This window comes from Carassius carassius, chromosome 1 (assembly GCF_963082965.1).
Source record: "Carassius carassius chromosome 1, fCarCar2.1, whole genome shotgun sequence".
Lineage (NCBI taxonomy): Eukaryota > Metazoa > Chordata > Actinopteri > Cypriniformes > Cyprinidae > Carassius > Carassius carassius.
In genome coordinates, this window is record NC_081755.1 from 51,844,796 (window position 1) to 51,862,092 (window position 17,297).

The following is a 17,297-nucleotide window of genomic DNA, read 5'->3' on the forward strand; positions in this document are numbered from 1 at the left end:
CGACTCCCCCCCCCCCACGCCACGCCCACTACTTTCCTCATTTATTATTCCGTTTCTCTCGGAAATACGTCACAACACTGGAGAAAAGTCGTTTGCAACTTCCGTTTCACGGGGACTTTAAGGACCGTAATACGAAAAAACTGGCAAATAAACATCTTTAGAAACCACTTGGAAGCGAATAGCACATAATTGCCATTAACCCATTTGCTTGCAAGCATCGCCAACCGCCCCAGTTTATTATCGTTCATTTTCACAGCACGTTAAACATCACTCCCTTACTTGATCTGGATAAACCCGGCATCAATTGAAAGCCAATTGACCAATATTTCGATAAAACATCATTTCAGTGACAGTTATTAAGTAATTATGTCAGGAAAACGATTCCTATTCCTGAACGGTAAACGTCGAAGTGTTAGCTCGTGGACAAATGTTGATCATGGATCTAGTCAGAAAGAATCATGAGCAGAAACATCTTTATTTTGGGTATGTAATTTCTGTCTCCATGTCAAAAATGGGGGGTGACTGGTAAGGGGTTAATGTTATTGCTGTAATCATGTCTTTCGGTACAACGTCTTACAAGACTAAACATGCTTTGACACAGTAGGCTACCCATTCATTTTTAGCTTGCCCCATCAAATGTTACTAACCTTTTTTTTTTTACTCTTCCCACAGCCAACATCTACAGCAGCCGAAGCAAGTAGCCTTGCACGTACCTCCTCACTGCCGCAGCAGTGTCTGCTCCCGCAGGGGCCTTTCCTATACCTCCTCACTGCGGCAGCAGTTACTGCTCCCGCAGGAGCCTTACCTGTACCTCATCACTGCCGCAGCAGCGTCTGCTCCCGCAGGAGCCTTTCCCGTATCTCCCCACTGCTGCAGCAGTGTCTGCTCCCGCAGGAGCCTTTCCTATACCTCCTCACTGCCGCAGCAGTGTCTGCTCCCGCAGGAGCCTTTCCCGTATCTCTCCACTGCCGCAGCAGTGTCTGCTCCCGCAGGAGCCTTTCCTATACCTCCTCACTGCCGCAGCAGTGTCTGCTCCCGCAGAAGCCTTCCCTATACCTCCCCACTGCCGCAGCAGCGTCTGCTGCCGCAGGAGCCTTTCCCGTATCTCCCCACTGCCGCAGCAGTGTCTGCTCCCGCAGGAGCCTTTCCTATACCTCCTCACTGCCGCAGTAGTGTCTGCTCCCGCAGGAGCCTTTCCTGTACCTCCCCACTGCCGCAGCAGTGTCTGCTCCCGCAGGAGCCTTTCCTATACCTCCTCACTGCCGCAGCAGTGTCTGCTCCCGCAGGAGCCTTTCCTATACCTCCTCACTGCCGCAGCAGTGTCTGCTCCCGCAGGAGCCTTTCCTATACCTCCTCACTGCCGCAGCAGTGTCTGCTCCCGCAGGAGCCTTTCCTATACCTCCTCACTGCCGCAGCAGTGTCTGCTCCCGCAGGAGCCTTTCCTATACCTCCCCACTGCCGCAGCAGTGTCTGCTCCCGCAGGAGCCTTTCCTATACCTCCCCACTGCCGCAGCAGTGTCTGCTCCCGCAGGAGCTTTTCCTATACCTCCTCACTGCCGCAGCAGTATCTGCTCCTGCAGGAGCCTTTCCCGTATCTCCCCACTGCCACAGCAGCGTCTGTTCACACGCAAAAAAAAAAAAATAAAAAAAAAAAAATAAAGTAATAATAATAATTTCCGCTTCTAGGTATGCCAGGCATCCTAGGTTGCGGTGACAGCATCATGTATCGACAATAGCCAAGACGATATTAGGCCCATTCTCCAATCAACGTTTTTTTTTTTTTTTTTTTTTTATTATAATTATCAGGCGGCCTACCATAATTCGGCTATCAAACCGCTCCGTTATCCCATCTCAGCACTGCACTTCACGCTCGCCCGTGCTCTCAAAGGATGACGTGAGCCTGCAGGTGGCAAAGAAGTCTCCATCCACAAATAGACATGCACCGTTTGCAGATATAAGGTATTCCATCGTACTTTACCAGGTAAATCCGATACGTGCCACATTTTAAAGGAGCTCTCACTAACGGAGTTTAATGCCACAGTTACATTAGAATGCATCTCATTCTGGTCTCAGGGGCGGCGCGTCGGTCCCATCATGAGGCATGTGGCCCGGAGCGCGTATGACCAAGGCATCATTTCAACCGAACTCACTCCAAATATATGAACTTACCGGTTTTTGAATACCTTATAGTTAAGGCATTTATTTACGTCCATATTAGGGTTAAATCGTTGGACTTTAAATGGAATCTACTATAGTTTAAAAAAAAAAAAAAAAAAAAAAAAAAAAAAAAACTTATGAAAAATAATTTCACTGGACAAGCGAGATGACAATAGTGCCGACTACATGAACTAGCAGTTTTAAATATAGTATTTTATATTTAATGCCAGTTTATCAGTACGTCCAAAAAATATATATATTTTTTCGATTATTGGTGATTCCATAGGCTTTTTCGTGCATCTGCATGGTTAAAATGGCAAATAGTAAGCTCAGACAAGTATAAAGAATCTTTCTCTTACTCCACCCATGCACGATTACATCGTCGATATGTACCATCGATCTCATGTGCTGACAATATGACAATACGACAACGACCACATTGCTGATACACGGCACCTATTTGGGGTACACTGGCACAGGAAATCCTATTTATTTTTGCACGCTTAATTTCGAATACAATGACTGCAACAAGATTTTTCGGACTCATTATCGGAAGCAGCTTATTGGATTTGCTAAACAATTATTCAAGTAAGCCTCACAGCGTCTACCCTCGTAGACAACCAAATCCTCCTCAGTATCGAACTCCCTGTCAGGCGCTGCAAGAGTGCTCCCGGTTGAGCCAACCTTTGCCGCCTTCGTTCAACTATCAGCAAAGCTTACTCGTATGACATCGCAAGTATTAAACTCCTGTCAGACGCTTTCCCGCTTAAGCAATCTTGGACTTTCCATCCGACCACCAGCGAAGCTTACCAGATTAAAAAGCTAGATTAACCCCCCCCCAAAAAAAAAAAAAAAAAAAAAAAAAAACACCGGATAGCCTCCCGGCCAGATAACCTTACCTTTTCGATCCTATGACCAGCGAGGCTTCTCTCTTCGATGACAGGAGCTCGAGCTCCCATCGGATGCCGACGAGAGCCTCCCGGCCAGACAACCTCACCTTTTCCATTCTGCGGCCAACAAGGCTTACCCGTTCGTTGCCTGGAGCTCACACTCCCTTCGGACGTAGGTAAAAGCCCCTGGCTACCTGTTTTGCCATTCTGTCTTACGTACGGAGAGGTTTACCCATCCAATGCACGGAGTCAGGGCTCCCATTGAATGTAGGTGAGAGCTTCCCGGCTAGACAACCTTACCTTTTCGTCCTTTGGCCAGCGAGGCTTAACCGTTCGATTCCGGGAGCTAAGCTCCTGTCGGCCGAAGGTAAGAGCCTCCCGGCCGGACAACCTTTTCCGTCCTTCAGCCAGAGAGGTTTACCCGTTCGATTCCTGGAGCTAAGCTCCTATCGGACGTCGGTCAGAGCCTCCTGGCTAGACAACCTGACCTTTTCCATCCTTGGCCAGCGAGGCTCACCCGTTCGATGAGAGTGCTCCCATTGGACGCTGGCGAGAGCCTCCTGGCCAGCCAATCACGACCATTCCGCGTGGTCTAGGTTACAAAACCTACAAGCAAGCCGTTCGATGCCGCAGGCACCAAACACACAAATAAACCCTCCCTCCTTCCTACGGTCGCCAAGGCTTACCCGTCTCTTGCCGTGAGTAGCAAACTCCCATAAGACGCTGACGACAGCCTAACGACCACACAAACTTACCTTTTCCATCCTACGGCCTGCGAGGCTCACCCAGTTGTTTTTGGGGAACAGGAAGTCCCCGTTGGATGCGGACAAATGCCTCCTGGCCACCTATCGTTACCTTTTCTGTCACACATCCGGAGAGGCTTACCCGTTCGATGCGTGTACTCCCTTCGGACGCCGGCGAGAGCCTCCCGGTTAGACAACCTTACCTTTTCCTTTTCTATGGTCAGCGAGGCTTACCCGTTCGATGCGCGTGCTCCCTTCGGACGCTGGCGAGAGCCTCCTGGACAGACTTGCTTTACGTTTCCACTCTACGGTCGGCGAGGCTTACCCGTTCGATGCGTGTGCTCCCTTCGGACGTCGGTAACAGTCTCTCGGCCACGCAACTTCCCTTTCCATTTGACGGTAGGCGAGGCTTAACCGTCCGACGCTACGAGTCTCGTCCTCTCGCCAAATCCTGCAAAAAAAAAAAATAAATAAATAATAATAATAACTCAGCTACCCTCAGCTACCCTCACATCTTTTAACCCCGCCTGGCGAGGCTTACCCGTTCGATGTTCTGAGTCTAATGCCCCATCGGATGCTGCGAGAGACCTCCCAGTCGGGTTTTCCTTTCCACTCTCCCCGTCCGGCGAGGCTTACCCGTCTGATGCGTGCGCTCCCTTCAGACGTCTGGCGAGAGTTCTCCCGGGCGGGCCTATGCTTCCCGGCCGCAAGTGAGTCTCATCCATCTAATGCCGTGAGTCGGGATCTCCCATCAGATGTCGCCGGAGTCCTCCTTGTCGGCCAGCCCAAAGCTTTTTATCTGCCAAACCGAGAGGACCCAGACGTCCGTCATTCTGAGTCTCAATCTCCTGTCGGAGGCTTCATGGGCCCTCTCGGTCAGCACTAGGCCCTTCACCCACTGAATAGCAGGGGCTATCAGCCAGTAGGGCCCGTACGCCGACACCGTGACCTATTCCGGTCGAGGCAACTCGGGTCCTCCCGGTCGGGCACCACAACCACGCTGCTCCTCCTCATCGGCCGGAAGGGCTCACCGTTCCAACGCCAAAAAGCTCCAGTTGAGCATCGGCTCGAGCCCTACCGACCGGGCGCCAACAACCACGTAGTTCACTAGCTGCAGCCGGTAGGGCCTACTCTCCCAACGCCCAAGTCGCTCCCTCCGGAGTACGTAGGCCCTTCCAACCTGCCAACGAGACGACTTCTCAGAAACCAAATCAGCCCCCGCCAGTACTCTATGCTTTTGGGGGGGCATTCTCTAAACTGGCGGCTGTCCTCCTGTATATTTGCTTTTTGGGGGGTACTCTAGGTTCGGGCCATTCCCGAGCTCGGAGCCCTTCCCCGGACAGCACGCCAAATACGCATTCCATACCTCAGCTAATTATATGTAAGCGTGAACTATTGAAATGTAATTTTATTAATAAGATTCGGGAGGAGCGCGTCAGATACTTAGCCTAATCAACACAGGTGGACCATAATCAAGTAATCAATCCCATAGTATAAATATCGCTGACTTACCTCTATCCATTGACGGTTTATCAGCATCCCTCCTCCACCCCATCTCCTCACTTCAAGTTCACTTCATAAATAGACGGGGAAGGGGGGGGTACTCTAGGTTCGGGCCATTCCCGAGCTCGGAGCCCTTCCCCGGACAGCACGCCAAATACGCATTCCATACCTCAGCTAATTATATGTAAGCGTGAACTATTGAAACATCCATTTGAATAATGAAACATTAGTAAACATAGTAATGATGACATAAATGAAGTATTCTGAACAGGTCTGAGTGTTAATTATTTGAATGTCCACAAGAGAGTGCTATTAGCAAGTGAATGCAGCTTAACCATGCATAAATGAATACAAGCATGCAACAAACGGCTAATCATCGCATGATAATAATAGTTTTCAAATAGCTGTACATACAGTAATAAAATGATGTGCAATATATATAAACATCTCTTACTGAAAGGGAACATAGGAATACTTAGAAATACACAAGAGGAAGATTAATACAGTCAGGATGTTGCTAATCAACAGCTCTTATGAACTGGAATAAACAGACGATTTCTCAATCAGAAAATATATATAATCTATACTTACTTTTCCACATACACACAACACAGTAACTCGATATAGACCACAACTTAATGGCAATTCAGCGTGGATTGATAAGTATTAGAAGTCCGAAAATGGCGGACTTTCCTCTCTTGCACGAGTGACGCAGCTGCACTTCACTTCTTCAGAAGCACAGGATGATGTGGTAGCATCGAGCACTCTGATTGGCTAGAATTTTCCATTCAAGAATAACCAGGCCTTTTGTACAGCCGCGCCAGAATTCAGGGACTGAATTTGTAAAGGTTGGCATCCTAACATCAATCATACTCAGGTAGGGCTGGAAACAGAATGAGTGAAGCCACAACTCATGTGTAAGACCTACCTTTAACCTCAACGTTAGCTGCCTGGGAAAAACACACCTGGGAAATCCTGGGTGACCTTACCCACTGACCAGAGGGCTTGAGGAAGTTGTGGATCGAAGATCATGACCATATCACCAATATCCAGTGTCCTCTTGTTGGTTTTCCATTTCTGGTGGAGGCTAGGTAGGAAATACTTCAGGAAGTGCCTCCAGAAATGATCAGCAAGCAGTTGACTGTGGTGCCAGCATCTGCAACTCAGGATCTCAGTAGACTACCTGGGATAAGGTTGAATCACGACATACAATCAGGAAGCAGAACGGGGTGACTGGGTCAAGGTCAGCTACATCCAAGGAAGTATACCCGAGTGGCTTCGAGTTGAGGACCCCTTCAACTTACATTTACATTACATTTACATTTATTCATTTAGCTGACGCTTTTATCCAAAGCGACTTACAATTGCTCTATATGTCAGAGGTTGCACACCTCTGGAGCAACTAGGGGTTAAGTGTCTTGCTCAGGGACACACTGGCGTTTCACAGTGGATTCGAACCCGGGTCTCTCACACCACAGGCATGCGTCTTGTCCACTGCGCTAACACCACCCCAATAAACTTCAACCAAGACTGTTCTCAGTACTTCCTCAGTGACAGTCTGGGCCCCTATAGTCACTCTGAGGGCTGATTTGAGTGAGCGGATTTCCCTCTCCCGGCAACCACCTAAGTGAGGTGCACCTGGTGGGTTGTAAACAAATTTGATTTGCTGGCCAGCGAGGTGACTTAGTGAGTCCATCAGATCCACATCCATCCAGAACATCAACTAAGTTCATGTTCCCCCCATTTAAAGTTAGTGCCCAGGTCACATAGCAACTCATATGGTTTCCCTCGGCGTATGATGAATCGTCTCAGGGCCATTAAGAACGAGTCTGAGTCAATACTAGGGCTTTGTATCGCCAGCAAACTCCCCACCAGGAACAACATTCTGATTGTTTGCATGTTGTTTTTAAGTCCATAAATAATAATTTGCTCAATCTAATAAATGTATATTGTAATGTACTCATATTAATATATACAAAAAATAATCTCAATATTGATGGTTGGTTATCATTGCACAAATAATTTTATAAACTATAAATAGCTTAATCACTCAAGAACTACATTATCTTTTTCAACAAGGAGCTGGTAACATCATTGTTTCTAAATGAATTAAAGCCACAGCTTCACTGTTAATAGAAAAATGCAACAAAACTGAGGTAATTCTTATGTGCACAGCCTCTCTCCTTTCTCTCTCTCTCTCTCTCTCTCTCTCTCTCTCTCTCGTGTAAATAAACACTTGATGAATTACAATGTTCTGAAAATAGAATATTGAAGTGGAGATCACTAAACTGCAAGCTAAAGGGTGTTTTCAGAAAGCAAGCGTGTTTATAGCGGAGCCCGTGTACAGGGCTGCCAGGTTGACAAAGATAAGTAACACACTTAACAAATACTTCCGTATTGCGCATTGTTTCGGGGATAACATCTCTTAATATAATGCAACCCCGGTTTTGTTCCTTTGCGGCCAGATTAAACCTTTTTGTAGCCTATTTATCAAGCTCTATTCATAGTTTTTATAAACCTTGCACTTTTCTACTCATTTAAAAATTGTGTTCTTGTATTCAAATTAAGCACTGTCCCTTTCTTTACACGTGCCACAATATCGATATTCGTATTGTCAAATCTCTGAGACAATACATCGTTGTATCATTGAACACAGCCCTAGTCAATACTATGAAGAATGTCAAGATGGACTGCTCTGATGGTCATGCACTTGAACACTACACCCCATCATTTCTCATTGCAGCGGCCAATCTTGATAACAAAGGGGCCAAAACAGTCCATGCCTGTTGAATAAAAGGCTGGTTTGAAGTACCTCTGTGTGGTGAGAGGCAGGTCAGCCATGTCTGGAACACCTCGCCATTTTCTGCACTCCACACACTGCCGCTGGTGTCGGCAGATAGCTTCACGGCCTCTTAATATCCAATATGTACTTCTTATTTTGGCGAACAAACACTCCGAGCCAGGGTGGTGCAGTCTCTCATCATAATCCCGGATGACTAGTCCAGTAACCAGATTCTGAGGGTCAAAAACAACTGGATGAAAAGCATCTGCTTCCAGCACGTCATAATGACGCAAACGTCCTCCTACTCTAATCAGTCCTGTAGCAGAGTTAAGTTCAGGGGAGAGTGAGGCAAATCTGCTTCCACCTGACACTGGTTTTGCTGTCCTCAGAAAACTCAACTCAGCAGGAAAGACTCAGCTTGGGCTTGACAGAGGATCTTACATTGAACTTTTCTTTGGGTATCGGCACATGAGGTGTATTTGTGTGTGTGTCAGTAAACAGCTCATTAATACAGCTCATTAATAAAACGATAATTAAAGGCTCTAATACACACCAGTACATGTATGTATTGTAAGAGCTATACAACGAATGACGGCGTGTGACGTCATAGTAGTGGTGTCCCAATCCTTAGGGGAATATTTTCTCCCTTACCACTTGACAGTCTGTTTCAAGGGACAAGGGGTATCACTATATACGTATACATTTTTTATCGTATTGGCGTTTCGTCTACATGGATCCGGCGTTTTGGGAGACTGAAACCGCTATTTTTTGAAACCGGGTCCTAAAGTGGATAAATCTGAAAACGACACCCTTGCGGTTTCGTGTGTACAGCCAATCCATATATTTTGTGAAACGATGATGTCATCACATCACGTGTCGGCTGCGTCACACGTAACAGCAACAACAATAATGGCTGACTACATGATTGTGTTCGTGCTGCAGAAGCTACTAAGCCTAATAGCTTTATTACAGCAAATTATATTGCTTCTATGCAATTGTGGTGAGCAACAAGCGATAATGGACAACACCATACACCACATGCTCTTAGATCCACCGCGGAAGACAACCAGGAGAACAACCAGGAGAAAATTTTGGATAAGACCAGGTAGAACTAGCAGTTGGTGGGACAACTTTGTCAATGGCGTTGTTGTGGAAGATGAATGGAGGGAGAATTTCCGCATGTCCAAAGCATCTCTCGTTGCCCTGAGCGAAGAACTCCGTCCGTATATTGAAGGGGGAAACAACAAACATGAGGGCACCAATTACTATACTCAAAAGGGTTGCGTTAACTCTGTATTATTTGAGCGACGAGGGATGGCTAAGGAAGACTGCTAACGCCTTTGGCGTGTCGCGACAGGTTTTGTCTGTTGTTGTCAGGCAAATGTGCAAAGCGATCTCTGTCCACCTGGGTCCAAAGTACATCAAGTTGCCTTTTATGGAGACCGAGGCCGAGGATCTGGTTTTGTGCTTCCATCGTGCTCATGGCATGCCACAGTGTTTGGGAGCGGTCGACGGCACACACATAGAAATCAAGCAGCCGTCTGCCAACTCAATGGACTACATCAACAGGAAAGGCAAACATTCTCTCAATGTATAGGCGGTCTGTGATTATAAGTACAGATGTTGTGATAAAGTGTAAAGGGTTTTTGCTAATTCAAAGCTCAACCTGTACTTTAAGACTGGCAAGATCCCTCCTCTGAAAAAACAGATTGTGGACAACGAGGAGGACATTCCAATTTATCTTCTTGGTGACCCAGCCTACCCTCTGCTGCCTTACTTGATGAAGGAATATGCAAACGATGGCTCCACACCTCAAGAACAGTACTTTGGGCTAAGTTTTTGTAGGGCACGGATGGTCATTGAGTGTGCTTTTGGTCGTCTCAAAGCCAGATTTGCTGCACTGAAAAGGCCTATGGACATCAACTTGCAGGACCTGCCCTTTGTCATTTACGCCTGCTTTGTTCTCCACAATTTTTGTGAAAACTGTAAGGAGACTGTGGCTGAACACACTGTGTTGGGAACGATGCAAGGTGATAAAGACTTACAGCCTCCTACACAATGCAACAACTACCTCACAGACTGTAATGAAGGAGAGGGAAAGAGAGTGAGGAGAGTACTCACAAAGTACCTTGACCCTTAAAAATGCTGGCCATCAAGTTTATTTTCTATTTTGTTCAGGTTTTTTTTAAGTATTTACCTTTTTGAAAATGTACTAATGATTATTTTGAAAGTGTTGTATTGAATATGTCTAGTGAAAATAAATGACTGCAACAATTCGAGAACTTGTTTTTATTGGAAAATAAATATTTAGGTCAAAGAAACATTTTAAAAAACAGGTAATATTGAACAGGTATAAAGTGCAACAGTGCACAAAACACAATAACTATAGACAACATGTCAACTACAACTGTTTTGTGTTATTTACACAAAACAGGTCAAACTGTATAAAGTGCAAACGTGCACAGAACTGAAAGTGCAGTGCAAACAATATAAAATCAAGAATTATATAGTGCAACAGGGCAGTCACTCTGTGTCATCTTGCAGCAGTGCACATCTGTACGAAAATGTTGTTTGGTAATGTGGGGTGTCATGTGGTGTAGGTGTGTAACAATCAGGGTGGTACTTTCGAGGTTGGTTTGCTGGTTCATCGGGCCGAGGTGTGTGCAGGAAGGCTGGTGTAATAGGGTGTGGTGTTGTGGTCATGAATGATGGTGGGTGCCCTTGGAATTGACCACTGCTGCTGTGTGTGTGGGGGGGGGGGGGTGTAAATTGCCGTTGGAATAACAATTCCCTCATAAAGGAAAAACCCTCCTGAATGGTGCTGGTAATGTTAGCAATGTTTGTATTTATCTGCAGCATGTTGTCGGAGTTGCGTCTAGAGGAGTCCTCCATCAACTCCAACATCCTCCTCTTTATTTTAAGGTCCTCCTCTGCCGGATCGGTGGGAACCTTCTTCTTCAGCCTGTCTCCTCTTTGGCTGTTCAAATTTGCCTTAAATATAGCAGAGAAAATTTGCATTATTACTACGCAAAATAAGTTCAGAAAAGCTATGTGAATAATGCACTAAACCAATACACCCACTAAGCAAAATGATGTCCGAAAGACGTCTTTTCAATGTCTTTGTTACAAAAATGGGACGTTGAATTGACGTCCACTGAGGAGCCAGAATGAAAAAGACGTCTTTTGGACATTATTTTGCTTAGTGGGCACCTACACAAAGAACATGCATCCATCTTAACTACACTGAAAAAAAATTAATTCATTGAATTTACTAAATGTTATGGTAAGTGGTTCCACACAATTGATTTTAGCTACATTTAAACAAATGCATTAAATTTAACTAAAATTAAAGGAATAGTTCACCTCAAAGTGGAAAATTGTGTCATCATTTACTCACCCTCATTTTGTTTCAAACCTGTATGATTTTCTGTCTTCTGCTGAACACAAAGAAAGTTATTTTGAAGAGTGTCGGTAACCAGACAGTTGTTGGTGTTGGTACCCAATGACTTCCATAACTGTCTGGTTACCGACATTCTTCAAAATAACTTTCTTTGTGTTCAGCAGAAGAAAGAAATTCATACAGGTTTGAAACAACATGAGGGTGAGTAATTGATGATACAATTTTCAACTTTGAGGTGTACTATTCCTTTAATTTCAACTCATAAGCTTGAAATCATAAACCTGGTGCAAATTTTACCTGGAGCAAATCCCTGCGCTGCTTTAGAACCGCAGATGGAAGACAGTTGAGGGATTCAGTGGAGTTTGGAGAATCTGAAGGCAGCTCTACTGTCGATGTCGATGTAGACGACTCTTCCAGGTCACCTGTCTCGGTGTCGATGGAGCGTGTAGCAGGCAACCCACCCCAGATCTCCTCGCAAAGCTCATAAAATATGAGTACTACCCATCCTTGACCACTTCGAAGCCCTGTGTCAACCGCATGCCTGTATTTGCTGCGTATATTTTTTTTAACTTTGCGGTGACTTGGCCTTTTGAGACCATGCTAGCATCGTGAGGGAAATCCTTCTCGGTTAGCTCCCTCGGATACTGTGCCTGAAACGCGTCCATTATATCACAATATTTAGAGTGACACGACTCCCAGTCAATGTTTTCTTGGAGCTTAGTGGACTTGTAGTCGAGTGTGACTCTAAGTAGTAGTTTGACTTCATCGTCAGTCCATACGAAAGACTTCACTCTTGCTCTTGAAGTTGTTGCGTTCGCCATCTTCGTCTTCTTCTTCTTGGTTCGTATACAGCGCACAAGGTTATGCGCATGCTCAAAGTCTTCTTCTCCGTGTAAAGTGTATATCTGTGGCAGAATTACAGCACCCCATACTGGTCTGGCGTATATACTACACCGTTTTCATTCGGTTTCAGTGGTTTCGTGTGTACGCAGATATTTCTTAAGACGACGCTGTGTTTACGGAATTTTTGTTTAGAACAAGGAAAAACAATTATCGGATAGAGAATGCACCGGCTTTCAGTTAAAATTTTTTAACTAAAGTATGTTATAGACTTTTTATTAAGACCCTAAAGAGTCATAATAACTTGTGGAAAATGGGCATCCGATGACTCCTTTAAAATGTGAGTCTTAAGGTATCCTTTACACAAAACACTTTCCACAATGAGAGCAGGTTCAGTTCAGTTCATTTTATTTATTTCCCAAAGGCAATTTGGTTGCAGCAATCAAACATTTCACATAAACAACAAAAACACAATACATTTCCTTCCTAAAAAGTTCTTACTTTAAATTTAAAAACTTTAAAACTGAGGGGATAAAAAGTTATTTTATTTCCCTGGTTTACAATCAAGACAATTCATGTTTTTCACTTTTAGAGGATTAAACCACCACAACAGTGAAAAATATAATAGTAACTCAATATAGGATCTGTATAACATGCACATCAATGTTTTGTCCACATTAAATAACCTTTGATTCCACAAGAAATACAATCTTTGCTGCCCCCTCTTACACAAAACCTCAGTATTGGGAGAAAATAAACATTTGTTTTCCAACAGAGTGCCCAAACACTTGTACTGTTAAACACTCTCAATACCTACTCCATTAATGCTTGTTTGCTATACTTGGATTTCATCCAAGAGTTAAAATCAATGGTCATCTCCTTAGTTTTAGAAACATTAAATGCACAATATGTAAGATTATTTCATTACAATATCCCAAAACCACTAGAAGTCTTATATATTTTGCTGACTTGTTCGTTGGCCTTGTTTCACTTAGACGGCTTATTTTAATACATGCCCTCCAGCGGTGAAAATTACATATTGTGCCTTTACAAGAAAGCATTCTGACACCACATAATAAAATCATAATCCACAGGGCCAAACATGGAGTCCTCCTCACTCATAAAGGTAACGATTACGGAATTATCATCAAATTTTATAATATGCCTATTTCTAAAACTACTTTTACAGTCTTTGTGTACAAGATAAATAATAAGGGGGAGAGGACACATCCTTGAGGTGATCCAGTTGATGACTACAGTCATTTACTTTAACTCCCTAAGTTGAAAGGCTTTTATTAAGATTGAGTTACCAAATGAACCTTGCAGTGTCCTTTCTGTGTAAAAGTTTTTCCAAACTGAGAGCAAGTGAAAGACTTTTGCCCAGAATGAATTAACGTGCCTCTTAAGGCTTGCTTTAAACGTGAAAGTGTTTCCACACTGACAGCAGCTGAAAGGTTTTTCTTAAGTGTGAGTTACCAAATGCTTCTTAAGGTCTGCTTTCTGTGTAAAACTCTTTCCACACTGAAAGCAGCTGAAAGACTTTATCCCAGCATGAATTAACATGTGCCTCTTAAGATTACGGTTACATATGAAACGCTTTCCACACTGAGAGCAGCTGAAAGACTTTATTCCAGTATGAATTATCATGTGCTTCTCAAGGCTTTCTTTGCGTGCAAAAGTGTTTCCACACTGAGAGCAACTGAAAGGCTTTTCTGAAGTGTGAGTTATCAAATGACTCTTAAGTTGTGCTTTCTGTATAAAACTCTTTCCACACTGAGAACAACTGAAAGACTTTATTCCAGTATGAATTAACATGTGCTTCTCAAGGCTTTCTTTGCGTGCAAAAGTGTTTCCACACTGAGAGCAACTGAAAGGTTTTTCTGAAGTGTGAGTTAACAAATGACTCTTAAGGTGTACTTTCTTTATAAAACACTTTCCACACTGAGAACAGCTAAAAGGCTTTTCTGAAGTGTGCGTAAACAAATGACTCTTAAGGTGTGCTTTCTGTGTAAAACTCTTTCCACACTGAGAACAGCTGAAAGGCTTTTCTGAAGTGTGAGTAAACAAATGACTCTTAAGGTGTGCTTTATATTTAAAACACTTTCCACACTGAGAGCAGCTGAAAGGCTTTATTCCAGTATGAATAAACATGTGATCCTTTAAGCTTTCTTTCTGTGTAAAACTCTTTCCACAATTAGAGCAAATGAAAGACTTTATTCCAGAATGAATTAACATGTGCCTCTCAAGGCTATCTTTGCGTGTAAACATGTTTCCACACTGAGAGCAACTGAAAGGCTTTTCTGAAGTGTGCGTTACCAAATGACTCTTAAGCTGTGCTTTCTGTATAAAACTCTTTCCACACTGAGAGCAGCTGAAAGGCTTTATTCCAGTATGAATTATCATGTGGTTCTTAAGGCTTTCTTTATATGTAAAACTCTTTCCACACTGAGAGCAGATGAAATGATTTTCTGAAGAGTGAGTTACCAAATGACTCTTAAGCTGTGCTTTCTGTGTAAAACTCTTTCCACACTGAGAGCAGCTGAAAGGCTTTATTCCAGTATGAATTATCATGTGGTTCTTAAGGCTTTCTTTATATGTAAAACTCTTTCCACACTGAGAGCAGATGAAATGATTTTCTGAAGAGTGAGTTACCAAATGACTCTTAAGCTGTGCTTTCTGTGTAAAACTCTTTCCACACTGAGAGCAGCTGAAAGGCTTTATTCCAGTATGAATTATCATGTGGTTCTTAAGGCTTTCTTTATATGTAAAACTCTTTCCACACTGAGAGCAGATGAAATGATTTTCTGAAGAGTGAGTTACCAAATGACTCTTAAGCTGTGCTTTCTGTGTAAAACTCTTTCCACACTGAGAGCAGCTGAAAGGCTTTATTCCAGTATGAATAAACATATGATCTTTTAAGCTTACTTTCCGTGTAAAACTCTTTCCACACTCAGAGCAGCTGAAAGCCTTTATACCAGTATGAATTATCATGTGGTTCTTAAGGCTTACTTTATATGTAAAACTCTTTCCACACTGAGAGCAACTGAAAGGTTTTTCTGAAGAGTGAGTTACCAAATGACTCTTAAGCTTTGCTTTCTGTATAAAACTCTTTCCACACTGAGAGCAGCTGAAAGACTTTATTCCAGTATGAATTAACATGTGGTTCTCAAGGCTATCTTTGCATGTAAAAGTGTTTCCACACTGAGAGCAACTGAATGGCCTCTTGACTTCTGTTGTTTTAATGCTGCAACTCACAGATTTTTCTTCATTGACATCTTGATCTTTCTGATCCTGATATTTATCCTCCACCTCATTCAGATCTTGCCTTTCTTCTTTCATTTTCATCAGGCCTATAAAAAAAAAGAATGAAAATCAAATGGTAAATTTGAAAAATATTTGTGTACAGACGAAAACAATGTCAACACTGTTGTTTGTTAACGCAATGAAAATAACTAAAAACACTGCATTATGCTGACAGGTCAATACATGATGATATCACTTTGTAAAGAAAACCTACACACTGACAGCTCCAGCAAACAAGGTTTGTTCTTTGATCACTTTCTTTAATTTAACAATTTAAATAACATATTACATTCATATCATTGGGAGAAACAATGTTAGTTTGGTCACTGATTCACCCACACACAAAATATTGAACACTTTGAGACAAATAAAATCTGGATGAACTCGAATAATTACACATCACTGATTGGGTCAATCTCACAAATCTGTTGAAACGCTATGGCACTAATTATTTTAAATATTGAACATGCAATTTAGTAATATATAAAACATCATAATAAAGACAACACTGTTCTCTAGCTTACATAGAGTAACTTCAACATAGGAATTCATTATTTTTGCATTTTATTGCATTTTCTGCTGAAATTCTCATTACCGCAATGCGTCCAGCTGTAAGTGAACTTTTGTTATGTCCTAATTTAAAAAAATTAGAATTAAAATATTCTGAAAAATGTAAATGGATATTCTGCTAGATTCTTTCACACTACAGAAAAATGACACACTGAATATTCATGTATAATATTAACGATACAATAGTCAAAATATAAAGTGTCCATGACTGATGAAGTCATCCTCCGCAACATTTTTTAAGGGCCATTTATACACACTTTTTTTTTTTTTAAGATAAATCTTGATTTTAAATTATGCAACACATGTGGCAGAACCTTCAAAATAGTACCTGCAATTAGGCAGATCTCTTCATATTGTTCAAGTTAAAAATGATCTCCTCAGAAAGTATACACAACAAATTATCATTGCCGAAACAGGTAGTTTTACACATTTTGAAAAATGTTATTCAAAAATTTCTTATACATCATTAATGTCTGATTATATACATTGAGTAAAAAATTGGCAAAATCATCATGGTTTCTCTGTTGTTGGCAAAACATGCTAAGACATCTCATCCTCCACAACACCATTCTCACTTACCGCAACTATTTAAGGCCAGTTGCGGTAGAGAACTTTTTTTTTTTTTTTGGTAATGAGAATTTAATCATACAGGCTTTTTTAATGTATATAAAGTGTTCTAAATTCCCTATGTGTGTTTATAGTGGAGGGACTATTATTATGAATGTGTGCCGCTAGTTTATGTGAGTTCCGCTATTCCGGTTTCACTTTCACTTTCAATAGCTGATTGCTCCGCCATTTTCATCAGGTGTTAATGTGCGTGATTGAATGTAAGTTTATTTAATCATTCCTGATTATAGGTCAGCTATGTTTATTTCGTTGTTGTGTTTAAATATTCAGCTTATGTAATCGAACCTTGCATTGTTTATAATGTTGTTATATTTAAGATATACCGTGATTCAAATATGTATGCTCACTACCGTTAATCCTCTCATGTTGATTAATGTATACTGTGACAGTAGCAAGTTGTTAGTTCCATTACATGTCTGTTATTCACATTTAGCAGATGTAAACTGATGTTTGTTTATTCTGTTTATTTCAGAAAGACCACA

At 42.5% G+C, this 17,297-nt stretch overlaps 1 protein-coding gene across 3 annotated transcripts in view; it reads right to left on the reverse strand.

Moving 5' to 3' along the window:
* LOC132156835 (gastrula zinc finger protein XlCGF57.1-like) overlaps positions 1-17,297 on the reverse strand; it is a 295,441-nt gene that overhangs the window by 260,923 nt on the left and 17,221 nt on the right. For 2 of the 3 annotated variants that reach the window (XR_009437505.1, XR_009437503.1), the window contains exon 3: positions 13,635-15,665. The exons of the other annotated variant lie outside the window; for it this stretch is intronic. The gene's annotated coding sequence lies outside the window, so the exon portion shown is untranslated. The remainder of the gene's footprint in view (positions 1-13,634; positions 15,666-17,297) is intronic. 3 annotated transcript variants of the gene reach the window in all.